The sequence below is a fragment of the Diabrotica virgifera genome, chromosome 4 (genome assembly GCF_917563875.1).
Source record: "Diabrotica virgifera virgifera chromosome 4, PGI_DIABVI_V3a".
Lineage (NCBI taxonomy): Eukaryota > Metazoa > Arthropoda > Insecta > Coleoptera > Chrysomelidae > Diabrotica > Diabrotica virgifera.
In genome coordinates, this window is record NC_065446.1 from 248,801,792 (window position 1) to 248,821,927 (window position 20,136).

Sequence of the window (20,136 nt, forward strand, 5' to 3'; positions counted from 1 at the left end):
ATATTCTTCTTCTCCCAATTCCTCGCTTTCCAAATACTTTACCTTGAAGGATTACCTTCAGTAATCTGTATTTAGTGCCGTTTCTCATTATGTGTCCGAGATATTCTAACTTTCTCCTGTTAATGGCAATTTATATGTACAACAAAAACTAATACTTAATCGAGAAAAGAGGAAAAGTGTTAAAGTGTTTTTTAATAATATATTGTTACTATGGAACGCTTACAATTTTGAACATCTTTAACAACAAAATACTTGGATCACAGGCTTGGATCTTCCATAAGTAATAAACAATAAATAACTTTTTATTAAGTTCACGTCTAAATCAATTATTTATCAAATACACTATCAAAATCCTATCAATATTATTTAATCAACAACTCAAGATATTCCCGATGCCATGTCAAATATTTAAAACTGTCACTGTCTTGTCATCATATTATATCTGACTCAGTGCGTTGTATGACAAAGATAGCGAATGTTCGATTTGGAAAATATCACCACGAGCATGGTGTCCATTTTTTTCGAATCCTGAAAAAACTAATAAATATTTTTAAAAAATTTAAACGAAGAATGAAAGACTAAATTATTATCGAGGGCCGAAAGTCCCTTAGGCCTAAGAGTATATAAAAGGTTTCTTTTGAATAAAATATTTGAAATTACAAATCACACTACATTTTCTCTTAGTTTTTCACCCCTGTAACTTATTAAAATTAACATAATAAAAGTTTTCAGGGACTTTCAGCCCTCAGTAAGAACGTAATATTTCATTCTGCGTTTAAATTTTTCAAAAATATTTATTAGTTTTCTCAGGATTCGAAAAAAATTATCCCCCCCAAAGTACCCATCCCCTTAAACTTTTACAGCAAATTAATTCTACCTCAAAAATGCTATGTTTACAAAATGTTCACATTTTCGAATTCTTTTTGTAGTACCGAATCCACTAATATTGCAAATCGTCTCTATCTTTGGCCTTTGGCTTTTCTTAAAAGTTTCTGTGTGCTTAAACCTGTCCAGTCGCCAATCTTTTTCTGCCAGAATATTTTTTTTTGTCTATCAGGACCCCATTTTCCTTTGATTTTACCCTTCATAATCAGCTGCAACAACCTGTACTGATAATTTCTAAGTATGTACCCCGAACATGCCCCGAATATTTTTCTTTTAATGATGACTGAATGTTCTCTGTCACTTCCTATTCTGTGCTTCTAAACAGCATTCGTTGCAACACCAGGAACACCATAAAGATGAATAGAGTGGATATAGCAAGTCTTTGGATTTGAAATTCGGTTTTGCCATATAGAAGTCTGTACCACCCCGTTTCTGCTCTTTCTGTGTTCTTCCAGTTATATAATTGATGGATTCGACCGTTACTTGATGGAAGTTAATTTTATCTCACAATAAAACACTGAAAAACGTTTGTTTTTCTATACTTCCACAAAATTTATTACAATTATGTTATTACTACAGCTGTTTCGGCAAAATGCCTTTCTCAAGTGATATATTTTACAATGTGTTTGCCTTTTTAAGTCTTTAACTGAAGAGGTTGAGCTCTTCACTCAACAGCTCCCCACTCCTCAACCTCTTCAGTTAAAGACTTAAAAAGGCAAACACATTGTAAAATATATCACTTGAGAAAGGCACTTTGCCGAAACAGCTGTAGTAATAACATAGTTGTAATAAATTTTGTGGAAGTATAGAAAAACAAACGTTTTTCAGTGTTTTATTGTGAGATTCCAGTTATATTTTGCCGTCGAACTCCAAACTGGGATTGCACACATCATAGCCCTAACGTAGGCCTGGTATAATTGAATTGTCTTAGTCAGTGATAAACGATTGGTCTTGAAAATGGAAAGTTGAATTAGATTTTTTGCCAAGATCTTTTTGCTTGAGTCCTTGCGCGTTCCTGGTGAAATTTAATCTTCTGTAGAGGTGGACTCCTGATTGGATTCTGTTTCCTATCATCGCTAATAATTGTACTACTGGTGGATTTTGTTTCTGCGTAAATGTGATATATTGTATTTCTCCGTGTAGTTCGAAATTCTTCCTAACTAGTCTTCTAATCTTTTAACTATTCTCCTGCCTTCTTTTCCTGCGACGTATCATCCACGTATATAGATCCACGTATTTGTTTTTGCATCTGTATGCAAATCTGAAACAACAATGTTATATAGAATAAGAGATAAAATGCTGCCTTGATGCATCTCTTCCTGAACTTGATGCATCCCTTGCTTCCAGGACATCTTTTGGTCACCTGAAACCTCAAATATTCTGTAATGAGATATTCTAGCTCTGTTCATCTTGTAGAATAGGGCTTTTCCAAACTATGTCAAGAATGACCATTACTGTTTTTTGGTTCCTATTGAAGCGATATCCCTGACAACTCTTGCTAATTGAAATTCGCAATTTCTTCCTCTTCAGAATCCAAATTCGTTTTCTTCTATGATTCTTTACTTTCTGCATGTTGACTAAGCCTTTGTAGATGATTTTTCCCATACGTTTCCTAGTGATTCACTAGCGATATGGGCCTACCGCTTTCTGGTTTTCTTCTGCCATTTGTGTTGTTTTTAGTAGAAGAATAATTTTTGCATATTTTCAGTTATTCAAAAAATGTGCATTTTTAGGCAATATCTGTAGATGTAGAATAATTGCACTACTATTTTCTTTGGGAGTTGCCTCAATGTAATATTATTGGTATCTTACATTCCTGGTGCTTTGTTTCCTTTAAGTTTTCTTATTATTTTCGTCACTTCTTTAGGACATTTGCTATTTCGCCATTTCTATGGTTTGTCCATCTGATATATGTGTTGATTCTGCCTATTAGTTTCTGCTATATTTCTTGCAATTGCGTCCACTTTTTCGAAGGTTTCGGAGCAATGAATATTTCTTCCTACCAATTCATCTTTTTCCCTCGAAATCTTTCCGTTGAGTATTAACTGAAATATCCAGTAATATCTGCTACATTTTATTATATTCCCCAGATTTTTAAGTTTTCTCTTTTTTGTCATCACTTATTCTGTTTACGACTTCTATGTTTTAGTCAATGTGGTGAGACCGCTCCCGTCTGAAAAAATTTCTGATTCGGTGTCTTTTTTTTTGTGGATTCCTATTCAAAAATATCTCCTTTAAACAAATCTGAAGGGTGCCGGGCGGAATTTTTGGGCAGAAATTGTTTAAACAATTTTTTTAAACAAATACAAAAGATCCCTTTTTTTGCCCCAAAGAATATTTTTTAAGGTTTTTGGGTCATTCTAAACAAGAAAGGTATCTTGTGATTTTTCTCAAAAATTTATAGTTTTCGAGTTACAGGCCATTTAAAATCTGAAAAATGCGAAAATACGCATTTTCAAGGCTTAAAAATTCACATTTAAATTAGTGTTTTTGAGGTTGCCAAGTACTTCAATTGTAGTTTAAACATTCGTTTTCAAGATTCTGCAGACTGATCGGGTCTAACTTAAAATTTACACCATTGTTATTTAATTGTTAATCACTTTTTCCAAAAATCTCCTATTTTCCTCGAAAAAAAAATATTTTTAAAATTTTTCGGGACATTCTAAATAAAATAGGTTTCTTGTCATTTTTCTCAAAAGTTAATAGTTTTAAAGTTGTAAGCGATTTAAAATCCGTAAATGCGCTTTAAATCGCTTATAATTTTAAAACTATTAACTTAAAAATGACAAGAAACCTATTTTATTTAGAATGTCCCGAAAAATTTAAAAAATATATTTTTCGGAGGAAAATAGGAGATTTTTGGAAAAAGTGCGCGCCGCACCGGCAAAAAAATCGGATGGCACGCATAATTAACAATTAAATAACAACGGTGTAAATTGAAGTTAGACCCGATCAGTCTGCAGAATCTTGAAAATGAATGTTTAAACTACAATTCAAGTACTTGGCAACCTTTATGGACATGAACATGGACTCATATTAACCTTCATGATCCAGGTTTCATATCCATATACTAATACAGGATACACACAACATTTTAGGAACTTGATCCTTAGTTGTACAGCTGGTTCCTAAAAAAACTGATACGACTCTTAGTAAGATTTGATCATTTTGAGCAGTGTATGATTGATCTGACATTGTATTATATTTATTATGACAAACAAATAATAAAATAAACAAACAAACAGTCATTTTTTGAGGTTGAAGTTATCTGACACATTTTAAGATTTGGCAGTGACAGTAACAGTATGTAAATAATAAGTATTTGTCCTTCAAAATATAATAAATTAAATATAATTAAACTCATATTCATTATATCACACCTCATCAAAAGCTTTTTACAAGAACATAGTCAGGGATTTTGATATGGCTTAGAGCCAGACTACATCAAGATCGCCTATAAATCGTGGTGGTAATTGCCTTGCAGCGAGACCAAAAACAAAAAGAAGAAGAAGAAGAAAGTACATTGCTCAATTTTCTACAAAATACGCTTAAGGTGATACAGTAGCGATCAACAGGTAGCCAAACCGCGTTCCAAGATTGCGGCTGTAATTTTGAATATTTTTTCGAGGTATTTGGCACACGTATTCGTAATATAATAAACAATGGCGGTACAGAGCCCAATTTTAAAAATATATTAATATGTGGAAATTACGCTGTAATTAAATACAATATTAAAAAAACGAGCCTGTACCGCCATTAAGAAGAACAAAAAAATACACTTTCTTCAAATAAACTTTTTTATCCGATGCCTAGATTTTGCGTCATTTTGGAACTACTAATGAAATAAAAAAATTTAGTAGTTCCAAAATGACACAAAATCTAGACATCGGATAAAAAATTTTATTTGAAGAAAGTGTATTTTTTTGTTCTTCTTAATGGCGGTACAGGCTCGTTTTTTTAATATTGTATTTAATTACAGAGTAATTTCCACATATTAATATATTTTTCAAATTGGGCTCTGTACCGCCATTCTTTATTATATTACGAATAAGTGTGCCAAATATCTCGAAAAAATATTCAAAATTACAGCCGCAATCTTGGAACGCGTTTTCGCTACCTGTTGATCGCTACTGTTTCCTCTTAAGAGTCGTATCAGTTTTTTTTGGAACCAGCTGTAAGTTCAGTTGAGAATTTCACAGTACAGATCAAGTTTCATAAATGCTCTCCTTGTAATTTCTATACCACTTCTTCATTAGGATTTTGTGTCGTTTATCCAACATCTTAGATATTCAAAATGGTCAAATTTTGTAATTATTTTATTAATTAAAATATATTTGGACTAACTTTCCCGTGGATATTTTTCCGTGGACTAATTTTCCATTGGATATCTCCAATCAGCTGTTTACATGAGGTGAAATTTTAACTAAAATAAAATAGAAAAATCCATTCCCATAATTATAGCGGGCACGAAGTGTTTGTGTGACATGAAACATAAAATTTGTCATATTCCCCACTAAATAATTCAGTTTCGTCCATGCTATCGAACCGACTCTATGAGCCATAGCCATAATTCATGGCAAGTATTGGGGAGATAGTGTTCGTTTTCTGCTCGAATAAATATAAAATTGAAACAAATGCGTAAAATGGGCGGGTCCGAATATATCATGCGTCTCTCTGGGGTACTAATTATTAAATAATTATGAGGGGACAGCGGTAGAGATGGGCAGTGGTATAGTAACGTGAACTGACGTTATTGGCAACGGATGTCAGTCCGGACATCAGCGTCAAATATCAAAAACAGTAAAATAACCGATTCATTGGGGAACAAAAAAAAATACAATGTTTTGTCCCAAAAGTTTTATTACTTAATTGATTCTTATAGTATTTCTACGCTAAATCTACAAATGAGAGTTTTTTTTCCATCGCGGTTCTCTTGTGACTGTCAAATAGAAATAACAAATTTTTTACCTATATAAATATGCTACATGCAGCACTACAGGCCTTAGTGGCCCTGGTCTTTGATAGTCTTGACTAGTTTTTTCCACTTTTCACGGTCTTTCATTTATTTTTTTCAGTCCCTTGTTCCCATTTTCTCTTTGTCAGTTTAGACGATATCAAACCATTTCCTTCCTCTTTTTTTCTTCCTTTGTTCTCCTGCTTGTGCAACTCTTAAGATGTTTCTTTCTTTTGAAATTCATAAAACATGTTCCAATCATCTAACCCTCTGTGCCCTGATTTTCTGTGTTATTTTGGATCTTCTATACATCTCCATTAGCTCCGGGTTTATTTTCTTCTTCTTTCTGATCCATTATCCAAGTTTCTCATGCTCACAACACCGTTGAATTGGTCTCACTATTGTTTCAAAACACTCCATGAGATAAAAAAACTCTTAAATTGTAAATATAAATGAAAATATCTCGTAAACCTCGTAAAAGTTGTTTGGGCTTATTTTGCTAATTAATTCTAAATAATAAATCAATTTATTCGAGTGCCAATAGAAAGAAATGTTCTAAGAGTTCAAGGGAAGAAAAAAGGGGAGACCACGAAGGAAGTGGTTTGATGACCAGTACGCCATTCCTTGTTAGCCTCCTTTATACCATCAAAAACTTTTCTCAAGATTTTCCTCACCTAAATCCCTAATTTTTTTTCTTTCTGATTCATTTTTTAAGTTTCACATGCTGTACACCGTCTCACTATTGCTTCATAAGTTCGAATCTTATAGCTGCCCTGGACACGTTTTTGGCTTTAACAGTGCCTTTAATGAACTTATTGTTTTGCTACCTTTCAACAACCGTTTATCTATTTCTATCTCTTCGCCTCTTCTATTTGAAACTGTTATTCCAAGGTTAATATTCTGTTAGCCTCTCAAATTTATACTCTCTCTCATTCGCGTTTAGAGTAATCCATTTATTTTCTTCTGCATTTTTCGTCTCATTTCCATATACTTAGTTTTTTCTTGATTTATAGTCAGGTCATATTTTCTACCTTCTTTAAATCTTGTGAACATTTTTCGAAGTTTTATTTTTGAATGTGTAAGGAATAACAAGCCATCTGCGAAACTTGTTGTCCACAATCGTGCCACATGTCTGGATTTTGGCTCCTCTAATTATTTTTTCTAATACTAGGTTGAATAAGTCAGTTGGCAGGGGTCTCCCTGTTTTAATCCTCTGTTGTCGTTAAACTGATTTAAACGACTTCCTTGTATCATGACTTTGTTACTTTATTGACATTATTTTAACTAATCGTATTAGTTTCTCTGATATTCGTAGTGATCTCATGAACCATATGAACCACATGAAAATGAACTATAATATTTGCGTAAATATTGTCTAAAATATATTTAACATTATATTGTTTTTGCAGTACTTACACAAATTAACTTTTTGTACGCGGTAACAAGCATGACTACAAGCCTATTCTCTCTCTCATGACACTTTCTTTTCTATTTACGCTCAGATGATCAGCCACTTTTTGCTTGTCGTACTATAGATATTTCAAACTTTGCTGATATCATATCGACACAGAGGCCAAGCGTTTACGTGATAATCAACTGAAAGGGTAGAGTTAAAAGACGTTGCCCAGAAAGATATCAAGGGTGGAATGGTAAAACTGAGTAGGTAATCTTATTATGCGAGAAAGATTTTTCTCTGATAAATTCTATATTTTAAGTTTTTCTCTGTAATTACACGACGCATATGTTTAGGAACCAGGGTACTCAACTGCTTATCACGAATTGCAGGTAACGGTACCGATAATAATTAATGCATATTATTAATATTCTAATATACCGGCGAATGCCCACCTCTAGCCAACGTTCCATTGGAAGCTGATCGTGACGGGGGTTTTGAATTTTAATTTGTCTTGATAAAAACGCGAGTCGATAGATAGTCGAGAGGCATAAATAAAACTTAATTATACATTAGTACATAGTAACGATAAAACAAATATCTAACAGATGGGGTGCATTTTGCCAAATTGTAAGGGCCACCACTTCAATTCTTGGGGTAGAACAGCTTAATCAGTGTTTTTGAAGTGACGGTGTTTTTGGCGACTCATATGAAACAAACCCTCATTAAGTAAAAATATTATTTGAACTGAAATATGATTTTTAAATTACAAGCTTAATTTAATGTATTCGATGGCTAGAAAACAGAAATTGTCCTAATTTTTGCGATATTTCTGATTTTTTTACATATCTAAAATTCTCTTAATAATTGAAACCCGGCAATAGAAAGAAACACCCGCTGATTGGAAATCAGACATACCGTGTTCACTTCACAAAAAGGGAGATATAGTGTATGATGAATATGATGATTATAGAGGCATCAATCTACTCTACTAAATTTGCTAATCTACTCTATTACTAATATAAGTACTGTCCAACGTATTGTACAAAACAATCAATATTTCTTGAAAAACCCCAGAGTTCGGCGTCGACTTCTTCTTCTTCTTTAAGTCGGAGGTTGGATATCATCATCACTATCTTCACTCTATCTACCGCTGCTTTGAAGAGTTCTATAGAACTGCATTTAAACCAGTCCCTTAAATTATTTAACCATGACACTCTCCTTCTTCCTATACTAGTTCCTCCTCTTATCTTTTCCTGTATTATACTGAAACCCATCAAATATTCATGGATTTCAAAGCCGCATATGACTCAGTTAATAGATATAAATTTCTCGTGACTATTGTGAAATTCCAAATACCTGTTCATCTTATTCAACTAACTGCGAATCTATACTCATAAGCAGTGAGTATCGTTAGAATACAGAACTATCTTTCAAGACCCTTTCATTGTAAAAATGGACTAAGGGGGGTGATGGGCTATCTTCCCTTTTATTTAACCTTGTTCACGAAAAGATAATTCGAGGGTCCCAGATTGACACAAATAGCTCTATCTTTAACAAATTAGTACAATATCCAGATGACATCAACACAATAGCTAGGTCCACAGAGTCCAGGATCCAAAAAATGGAATTAAACATAAATACCGAGACTGAGGTATCACGATAACTTAGCCAAGCCGCACACCAAAGAAACATGAAACGAAAAACATGAAACATGAAACGAAAAACATGTTTCATGAAACTAAAACACTGCTAAAAAAATCTCAAAGTCCGCCTATCAATGAAACGAGTGTGATTCATGCTCATGACACATTTTTATTTTCGGAGAGTCTCATAAATAGCCGGTCGTATATTTGTTTAGTAGTGGTTTATTTCCATGAAACGTAATTTACGTTTCATGTTTCTTTGATGTGCGGTCGGGCTTAGAGGACAATTTAAAATCTATTGGAGTTAGAGCATGGAGAAGAGTTGCCAGAAAAAGCTATGATGCCACATTGAAAAGTCTTCTACTATATTCTGCAAATTTAGCAATCCATTTAGGAACTATTTAAAACGAAGAAAAGGATTCCAGTAGTATTGAATAGAGTCCAAGCATTTCAAATGGACATATTTTAGAAGCCATATGTGACAAACATTTAGGAGCTAATATACTTATAAAATTTGGACTAGTATTCAGTAGGTGAACTACAGAAGATGAAACTGGAAATAACACGTAGTCAAATTGAGCAAAATCAGATTGACAAGTACAGTGGAACCCTGATAAGTCGGCCCCCGATAACCCGGAAGTCCGGCTAACCCGGACCGATTTTCATCAGAAAAGCATTTCAACAATTCAAAATAAAAATGTAATATAATATTTGGGAGATAATGTGTATTTGTGTAATTTAAACTATACGATAATAAAAATGACCCATGGCACATGGCAGCATGACAGAGCGACGTTCATTGACTTGAATTACAGGCACCTGTAGTAGTATTCCTTTATTTATTTCAATCAAACTGTCTTAGCATTGTTTAAAAAAGACTAAAAGACTATTTAAGAAATTCTTTTTTAAACAATCGTCTTAGTCTTCACTGTTCTAAAATAACATAACATCGTTCCGATTGTGACTGTATTGTGTGTAGTACAGTCTTGTATTGTTCGCTTCTGTTTGCTTAGGTTTGTGTTAACGTGGTTTTAGTAATTTAGATGTGTACTGTGCATATATATTTTATGTTATTTCAATTATAACGGAGTTTATCTGAAAGTATATCGTATTTTATTAATTTTTACCATATTCTCCGGCTAACCCGGATTTTCGATAACCCGGATCGGCCGTGGTCCCGATTAATCCGAGTTATCGAGGTTCCACTGTAATGAAAAGCTTGAAGCAAAAAGATAACCAAGTAACTCACGGAAAAGACTTTTCCGTCATTATAGTCCAGGAACCGAAGCTTTTCTCCTCTCAATTTTTACAGAATGGATCGATTTGCTTGAAAATTTGAGAATAAGTAGTGGATAGTCCAAGGATCAAAATCTATATGATGCCGAAAAGCGCTTTTACCATGGGGGTGGTTGCCATCCCATCTCGGGAGTGGAAATTTTTTATTATATTTTGACCGCAAAAGTTGATAAAAACATTCATTCTAAGCAAAAAATGTTCTCTACATTTTTTTGATAAAATTAATAGTTTTCGATTTATTCGCTATCGAAAAAGTTAGTTTTATATCGAAAAAATCAATGTTTTTCGACAATACTAATTTACGATCCGCTCAATTTTTCCCGTAGTAAAATTTTTTTCAAACCAAGTTCTTGGGAATTAAATAACCTACAATTTCATATTTAAACATTTTTTCGTATCTCTGATGCTAATCTTTCTATTCTGAACAAAATGGCATTTTTTACCAAACTACAAAAATTTGTTATTTGCATTTAACTCCAGTTTTTTTAAAAACTAATTATTCTAAGCCAGTCAAATTTCTAGAATCTATTAATAATAGATACATAAATAAAGAAGAATGAATAATGGCAATGACTAAAAACACCGCTAACATACATTATTATGTTTCCAACTGGATTTCTCCTTTTTTTTTTTCAAGAAAATATATTGATTTTTCAACTGTAACTTTTTATTTTTTAACTTAGAAAGTTTGATAAAAAATATTTTGTAGGTTTTTACAAGATCTATAAGCCTATTAATATTAAATCTGTTTAAAGTCCTTAGTCGCAAAAAGAGGTGGCTTTGAAAGGGTTGTTAAAGTGGTTTTTGCATGTTATTACAAGTGTTAATTGTCAATAGCTCACTCAATTTTTACCGTAGAAACAATTTTTACAAACCAGCTTTTTGGGAATTTAATAGACTATAACTTCATATTTAAACATTTTTTCGTATCTCTGATGATAATCTTTCTATTCTGAAGATAAGGCTATCTTTTTCCAAACTACAAAAATTCGTCTTTCGCTTTTAACTCCATTTTTTTAAAACCAATCATTCTAAGCCAGTCAAACTTCTAGAACCTATTAATAATTCATAAATAAAGAAGACCAAATAAGGCTAATGACTAATTTTAATTAGGGTGGTGATTAGTAGGTTGCTTCCGATCACTTTTTCGCTGGAAAAAATAGGAACTGACATTATTTTCATTATAAGTCACTTATTTATTGAGCTAGATACTTTTTTTATTTCTGGAGATAGATATTTTTAAATAATTTAAATTAGTTTGAACAAAATATCCCCGAAAAACGCATAGTTTTCCCGTCTTTTGACTTTGAAACTACAATATTTAGCATTTGACGAAGAAGAGCTAATATATAATAAAGGATAGCTCGATTACTATTGGTCTTAAAGAAAATTAGAAAAGACGGTTTTGTTTATTTTTTCAAAAGGTACATTTTTGTTTAGTATAGTTATTTTGATAAAACGAAAACTTTTGGAGTTATTGGCAGAAAACTTATTAAAAACATTGATTTTTTTTATATAAAACTAACACTTTCGATAGCGAATAAATCTAAAACTATTAATTTGATCAAAAAAATGTATAGAACGTTTTTTTGCTTAGAATGAATGTTTTTACCAACTTTTGCGGTCAAAATATAAATATTTCCACCCCTAGATGGGGTGACAACCACTCCCATGGTAAAAGCGCCTTTCGGCATCATATAGATTTTGATACTTGGACTATCCACTACTTATTCTCAAATTTTCAAGCAAATCGATCCATTGTGTAAAAATTGCGAGGTTTTGTCCTATTTTAAGCTTCATTACTTGGACTATTAGGATCTCAATTAGTAATGAGTAATGAATATTATCTTGTCAACGTAAAACTAATAATAATAAAAAGAAGTACGTGTTTTAAATTTTAACAAAGAATCTGGTACAAGTGATCATTTAAGAAGACATAGCACCTGTCAAATTCAGTCCAGTTGAAAAAATTCACATTTTGTATAAGAACACAAAAATCCTACATGCTTTTTAAAAATATCTGGTTCAATGACAAAAACGATTATCTTAATGACGCCATTACCGATTAATAACAGTTTTGAAGGTAATAAAGGATATTTTCTTTAACTGTTCTGTTGTGGTAGATGTTGTTTCGTCAATCTCTTGTAAGTTATCTTTAAATCGACATCAGTAGACAAGTACCTCGAGGAATCCGAGCTTCGACGATAAAAAAGAGAATGTCGATTTTTTCTCTCACCGAAAATTCCCAGAGGGACCGTTACATCCGCGTAACTTTCGCAAGAACCCGCGCCGAATTTACGATCATAAGAAAGATTTTTTTTGGTGAAATATTTGTTGCAAAGAAAGCAGTTGGAACAACGTCTTCCTAATTTGATTCGTTGGCCGAGGACTATGCGAGTTTCTTCGATTCCTGTGCGACGATCCAAGCGGGAGCCGACGAATTCAGTAACGTGCTATTGTTTCGGCTCCTAAACTCATCAGTGCCGTTCGTTTACAATTTCCTACAAAAAATTAAGGTGCGAATAATTTTTTTTTGATCTAACACGGAAACAATCACATAATTAGACATAATGATCGTAAATGATTTAGAGACATGTGACAGTTAATTTTTTTTAAACAAAATCCGATTAAAGAAGTTTTCTCTTTCTTTCTAATTTATCATAAACATCTAATTTGGGATATAGCTCTTTCATTTTTTAGCATAATTTGCCCCTTATTTTAATAAATTAGCTGATGATGAGACTAAATCATTCAAGAACCTTATGTGTCGTGTTTTGAGTACACAAGTTTTATATGAAGACTTATATACTCTTATGACTCAAATAGAGGCAGTACTCAACTCTCTTCCTTGGTGTCCCGTGATCCTAATGACTTGCAAGCACTGACTTCTGGTCATTTTTTTTTTATTTTTGAACCTATTCAGTTTCCGATCCAGTTCTAAGCACCTCAATATTAACCATACATTTTGCCGATTACATGATTCAATTATTTGCTGTTATAACCATACATTTTGACTTTTTTGGGAAAATTAACATGTTTAATTTTCTGGCAAATATATTAAATTGGTGCAGAATATAATATGTACGTTGTAAATATATATATATATATATATATATATATATATATATATATATATATATATATATATATATATATATATATATATCAATCGGTTTTAAAACGTCTTGCGACGTTGTCCGATGCCTAATTTCCATGACACTCTATCATCCCATTGGCCCTCTCTAAGATCTCTTGCGCTCATCGCCTTCGTTACTCCCTCTCTCCAAGATTTCTTGGGTCTTCCTCTCTTTCTGCGGTTTGGTGGTACCCATTGCATAATTATTTTAGGGAGTCTTGAGTTATCCATCCTCTGGACGTGTCCGTACCATATCAGCTGTTTTCTTTCTATGTCTGTTGTTAGAGAGCCGTCAACCCCCATTCGCTGTCTTATCTCATCATTACGTATTCTCTCTCTGCGTGACACTCCTACTGATCTTCTAAAAGCGTCCATTTCTACTGCCTCCAGCTTTCTTCTGTTGTTTTCGGTTATCCGCCAAGTTTCTGCTCCGTACAATAGACTGCTTTTAATAAGAGATTCGTAGATATTGTGTTTTCTTCTTTTTCCTATTTCATGATTCCACAGTACGCTGTTTAGACAACCTATTGTTTTTCTGGATTGTGTTATTCTTCTCTTTATTTCTTCATCATCTTTCCCGGTTGCGTCAAAAACGATTCCTAGATATGTGTAATGGTCGCAGGGCATGATGATTTCATTATTTTCTAATGTGATGTTCGATAGTTCGGTACCTATTGGCAGGTATTTTGTTTTTTCTGTATTAATTTCTAGTCCCCACTTTCTATATTCTTCTTGTAATTTCCTTGCCATGTACTCTAAATCATCTTTATCGTTTGCTATAACAACCTGGTCATCAGCAAACTGCAACGTATATAAGCAAATCTCTCCAAGGTCTACGCCCATGCCTCTGCATTTTCGTTTCCACTCTTTCAATGCTTTTGCAACATATATTTTAAATAAGGTCGGTGATACACAACACCCCTGACGTAGACCTTTATTAACCAGGAAGCTTTGCGATAATCTGTTTCCAGTTTTTATTTGTGATGTTGACCCTTCATACAAATTTCTTAAGGCTTTTATTAAGGTGACACTAATATTCGTCTGTCGTAACACGTTCCAGAGTTTGTTTACAGGAACTGTATCGTACGCCTTCTGCAAGTCAATAAACATGAGGTGGGTTTCTTGATTTGTGCTTAATTTTTTTTCTATTAGTTGTTTGAGGCAGAAGATATTATCAGTACAGCTTCTTCCTGTTCGAAAACCGGATTGTTCTTCTTCCTCTTGGTCTGTACGTTGTAAATCATCTTCAATTTGAGAGATTAGTATTGCGTCATCTGCATAGCAGAATATTTTTAGTTGTTTTTTCCCATTTAATATCCTTTTTTTTTTGATCGTCCTTTTTTTATTAGTTCATCCATGGTAAGGTCGAACAATTAGAATCGTTTCGAATATTAGTTTTTTCTTCTAGTTTTACTTTTATTGTGTTGGTCTGGTAGATATTTTCGATCGTTTTGATAATTGCTAGAGGCATTTTTCTTGACTGCAATAAGTGGATAACGCCCCTGACTCTGTCAAATGCCTTCCTAAAGTTCACGAAACATAAATGTGCCAGTTTGTTTTAAAATCTTAAAAGTTAAACTATAGTATGTAAAAATATGACTTTGTAGTGCTGCACATTTATCGAGGTAAAAATTTTTCAAAACTTCCACCAACTGCCAAACTACAGCTTCTCCAATGTTTATTTTCTATTCATTTATTATTAGGTGCTCTTCTTCTTTACGTGCCATCTCCACGACGGAGGTTGGCAATCATCATGGCTATTCTGATCTTAGATGCTGTTGCTTTGAATAGTTCGGTTGATGTGCATCCGTTCCAAGTACGGATTCCCTCAAGTTACGCAAACATGAGATTCTTCTCCTTTCTACACTTCTCTTGCCCTGGATTTTCCCTTGTATAATTAATTGAAGTATGTTATATCTCTCATTACGCATAACATGTCGCTTGCAGCTTTCGCATCTTGATAGTTTCCAATATTTCCATTGTTTTGTTGACTCTTCTCATGACTTCCTTGTTTTTTACATGCTCGGTCCATGATATCTTCAGGATTCTTCTATACACCCACAGTTCGAATGCTTCCAACTTGTTTGTAGTCGGCGCGTTAAGTGTCCATGCTTCTATCTCGTAAAGCAGAGTCGAGAAAATATAACACCTTGCCAGCCTAACTCTCAAGTCTAATTTCAGTTCTCTTGCACAAAGTACCTTTCTGATTTTATTGATCAGAGTGTTCTTGCTTTCTCTATTCGAACTTTGATTTCTTTGGAGTAATTATTTGTTTGATTAATTATTGTGGCAGGATAGTTGCAGTTTTCAACTTGTTCTAAAGTTTTACCATTAATCGTCACGCTTTCATCATTATTTTGGGTTGTTGGTATCCTCATAAATTTAGTTTTCTTGATGTTTATCGATAACACTGGTAAACACACAGTTTGCTGCCGGAAATTTTTTACTGTTTCTAGGTAATTTGGGTCTGCTGAATCCAAAAATGCCACCAGATTTGCTCCATCAGATCGTTTTCAGAAAATACGACAGACCATGTGCGGGGAATTTGCTGGACAAGTATTCAAAACAAGGACGATTCTGGTCTAAAGCCTTTACAAATTGTTTCATCAGCCCTAGTTTAATATGTAATATTATCTTCTTTCGGTCGACCAATGCTTCGTTAACTACGTTAGCTTCTACTCCAGTGTTGGTCCTCAGCCCAGCTATCCCAAAGACATAGGAAACAAGGATATTTTGTATAGCCACCTTGTTGTCCCAGGAAAAAGTTCACCATCTTAAAATCAACACAGATCACTCACTGATGTTGGCCATACTTATGTTTTTAGCACCAGCGGTACTGTTTTATAGTCTTCTTTCATTTTTGTAGAATGCCTAATTGGTATACTTTCATATTTGTTGCCGTTATGTAGAAGGATACACTTTAAAATTCGTTTGGAACTGTCGATAAAAAGACGCCAGTGATCTGGTGTATATTCTGATACACTTTCATTTACACTTTAATTAGAAGTCATTAGTATGCATTTGGCTTAGAATTTGTTAAGTTTGTTTATAAACATATTGCAATTATAGTGGTGGAATATACAGATATGTAAGAATAAGAATATTTAAGTATTTGATAAGTATGTTGTATCTCGAAAACTAGAGCTGATACAAAGAAAAGATTTGTATTTTTGAAATCAGCACAGATAAATTAACAAAAATCAGTTGATTTTTTTTCGTCAGCAAGACAAATTTTTTTGTTGGGCTGTGTAATCCATATTCTTCTCCATACTCAACTATCTTGTTTATTAGCTTTTGGAGTTTTTGGAGGTTGTCCGCTATTATGATAGTATCGTCAGCATATCTAATGTTGTTAATTGGTGTTCCATTTACCTTTATTGCTGCTATTTCTCCCTCATGAGCTCTTCTCATAATTTCTTCAGAGCATGCATTGAATAGTAGTGGTGACAACACACCCCTGTCGCACTCCTCTTTTAATTTCGGTTCTTTTTTAATTAGGTGCTACGTGAAGTTAATTTGTGTCTCATGGAATTTTTTTGGTTCCAGTAAACCCATTTGGATACGCTTCTGAGTTCGACAATTCTACATACAAAATTGGCTGTCGTCGACCCGCAAAGGAGACAAAAACTAGTCGATATCTGTCGAACCAATTCCGAATTGCAAATCAGCTTTGAGGAACATTTGTATTCGGCATATGTGGTGGCAAGCGTGACACCTCATTTGTCAATATAAATTATTCTCAAACCAATGTCTTAATTCTTGGACGGAGTTGAAAAACGCCTTTTGCTCCTTGCTAGTCATGTTTTATTCAAAGGAAACGTCGCGTATGGAAGCAACAAGAAATCGAACTCTATCACTTTCCTTTCTCTAATTGTGACCGTAATTGGCAACCGCGTATTTCTTATTCACTAGTTTATTCACTCTTTAATCTCAAGTTTGAGCTACACCTTTTTTTATAGTTAATGGACTATTTATATACTTACGATCTTATAAATAGTAAATGTTTTGTAAAGACGAACTAAGAACTGCTACAGTCTAGTTAGTTGGTTGAAATTGACAGCTCCTTACAAATTCAAATCATCAAACAGCAGGTCATCAAGGCCATAAATCATTGTCGTACGGATGTGTACGAGTTGCATATTTTTTAGTTAAGTAAATACTTCTAAAAAATATTCCAGGAGGTAAAAATACTTTTAATTGTAATATAGCTCGTAAACAGGTGGGTAGACAAAGTCAAGAATAATGGTTGGAGAGCACCTGAGGGCAAAAAATAGAGGAAGCCCAAAAAGGAAATGGAGAGATGTAGTAATGGAAGATGTCAATAATTTAGGAATCAGAGATTGGAAGCTGATAGCTAAGAACAGAAAACGATGGATATTATCCATCCAGCAATGGGGTCTAAGAGGCCTGTTAACGCTATACATACATACATAGCTCATAAACCTCATATATGTTTTATTATATTATTAATTCTAGATAATAATCCGTTTAAGGTTTAAGAACTAAGAGTTCTGCAAGCACGAAATAAGGGAAGAAAAGAAGAGGTAGACCACGAAGGAAGTGGTTTAATGACCACTGCGCCATTCCCCGTTAGCCTCTTTTATAGTATCAAAAACTTTTCACAAGAGTTTTTTATCCCAGATCTCTAACTTTTTTTCTTCTTTTCAATTAATTTTCCAAGTTTCACATGCTGTATCACATCGTCTCACTATTATTCATATAAGTTCGAATCTTGGCTGCTCTGGGCACTTTTTGCCTTCAACCATGCCTTAAATGATCTTACTGGTTTGCTATGTTTTGACAACTGTTTCTATTTCTCCCTCTTCACCTCCTTTATCTGAAACTATTAGTCCAAGGTACTCAAATTCTATTACCTTCTAAAAATTATACTGTCTCTCATTCGTCCCTAGAATAATCCATTTATTCTCTTCTGCATTTTCCCCTCTCATTCCCATATTCTTGTTTTTTTTTCTTGAGTTATAGTCAGGCAATATTTTCTAGCTTCTTTTTCAAATTTTGTGAACATTTTTCGAAGATCTATTCTTGAACGTATCAGAAATACGATCATTTATCTGATCAGATAAAATAAATAAGGTGCCCCATTGAAATTGCACGGTCAATTTTTAACAGAACGAGAAAACTTCTTTATTCGCAATATCAATATATCGCTCCGGATAAGAATGATTCGATGTTATTTATTTTCTCCGTCCTTTTGTATAGGGTTGAGACCTGGACACTAAAACAATCCAACATTACAAACCTGGAAGCATTTGAAATGTGGTGCTACCGACGTATTCCGAAAATATGGATGGATCGCAAAACAAACGCACAAGTTCTGGAACAACTAGGAAAGCAATGCCAAGTTTTATATTCCATACAAATCAGGAAGTTGAAGTACTTGGGGTAGGTACATTATGAGAGGTGAGAAATACGAATTATTTAGGAATATAATGCAGGGCAAAATCAAAGGCAGAAGAAGCGTAGAAAAACGTAAGATCTGGTGGCTACGAGTCTCCGTGAATGGTTTGGATGCAGTTCAATTGAACTATTCAGACGCGTAACCATCAAAATAATAGGTAATTGACAGAATGACTTATCCAACCTCCAATAGGAGTTGATTAATAGTAAGCTGAAAATTTGTTAATAGCTTAACGGTGTCTAGTCGGACAAACTTTGATGAAGGGGAACACTGAAACAGGGGAAGTTTTAATTGTGGAACAGCTGAAAAATTTGTAACGTCAGACTACGAATCCGTCCCATGTAAATACATGGGACTACCCATTGTCGGACAGAACTTCCAATTGATTTGTTACCCTTTCATTAAACTCTCTTGCAAAAATCAGACTGGTGTTTATCACCAACTGGGCATTTTATTGAGCGGAACACGAAGAACATATCAAATGACAGGAATTATGACAGGTGATAAATAGCAGTCTAATTTTTGCATGAGAGTTTAATGAAAGCGTAACAAATCAATTGGAAGTTCTGCCCGACAAAATACATGGGATCGTTTTTGTAATCTGACGTTCCAAATTTTTAACCTGTTCCCCCTCCCCTGTTCCAGTGTTCCCGTAGGTACATCAAAGTTTGTCCGACTAGACACCATTAAGCTATTAACAGCTATTAATCATTTTCAGCTTGCTATTAATCAACTTTTTTGGTACGCGGGATCCAGGCCTATTATTAAATATTTAATTTGTAAGAGTTTTAACTGCCTATAGCTTTAATCACGTACCTATTTCAAATTGGTAAAGTTACTCTCAAAAACATTTGTACTTATTTGATTTGATCAACTCATTATTTGAATACAATAATTATTATTATTAACAGTTTTAAATTTTAACCCGTTCTAAGAAGTATTAGTCCCGCGCTATGTCCGAAACCGTTTGATTAGCCCATTGTCGGCGTTTCCCGTGTGTGCAATTAACCAATAGACCCCGCGGTCCTCGCAAGGGCTGGAATCCGTCGTCTGGCAACGTCGCAAACGAGCCAGCGGCAACGCACCCCGCTAATTACAGGGAACCGTAAACCTTTGACATCTGACCTGCTCCACTAACGAGCCATCGACGAGTGTTTTGTTCCCCAATTTGGGCATTCGGTGTCGGGTGGAAGGCTGTGTGGTGTGCGTGTCTCTTGTTTAAGTGCGTACGAACGGGGATAAGGAAACAACATATTCGACTGTTTTTTAGCTGTAGTGTCGAATGGAATCGTGTCACACGTTAGTCCATGTTGTAGACAGAAAACGACACACATCTTATGGAAAATGTAACGGCACTTAAATACAATAAAATTTACAGAAATAGATTGATCTTGGAATTACAAGCAT

At 34.0% G+C, this 20,136-nt stretch overlaps 1 protein-coding gene across 2 annotated transcripts in view; it reads left to right on the top strand.

Annotated features, from left to right (window-relative positions):
- Window positions 1-20,136, top strand: part of LOC114330240 (homeotic protein distal-less-like) — a 347,663-nt gene that overhangs the window by 69,842 nt on the left and 257,685 nt on the right. The gene's annotated exons all lie outside the window — the stretch shown is intronic.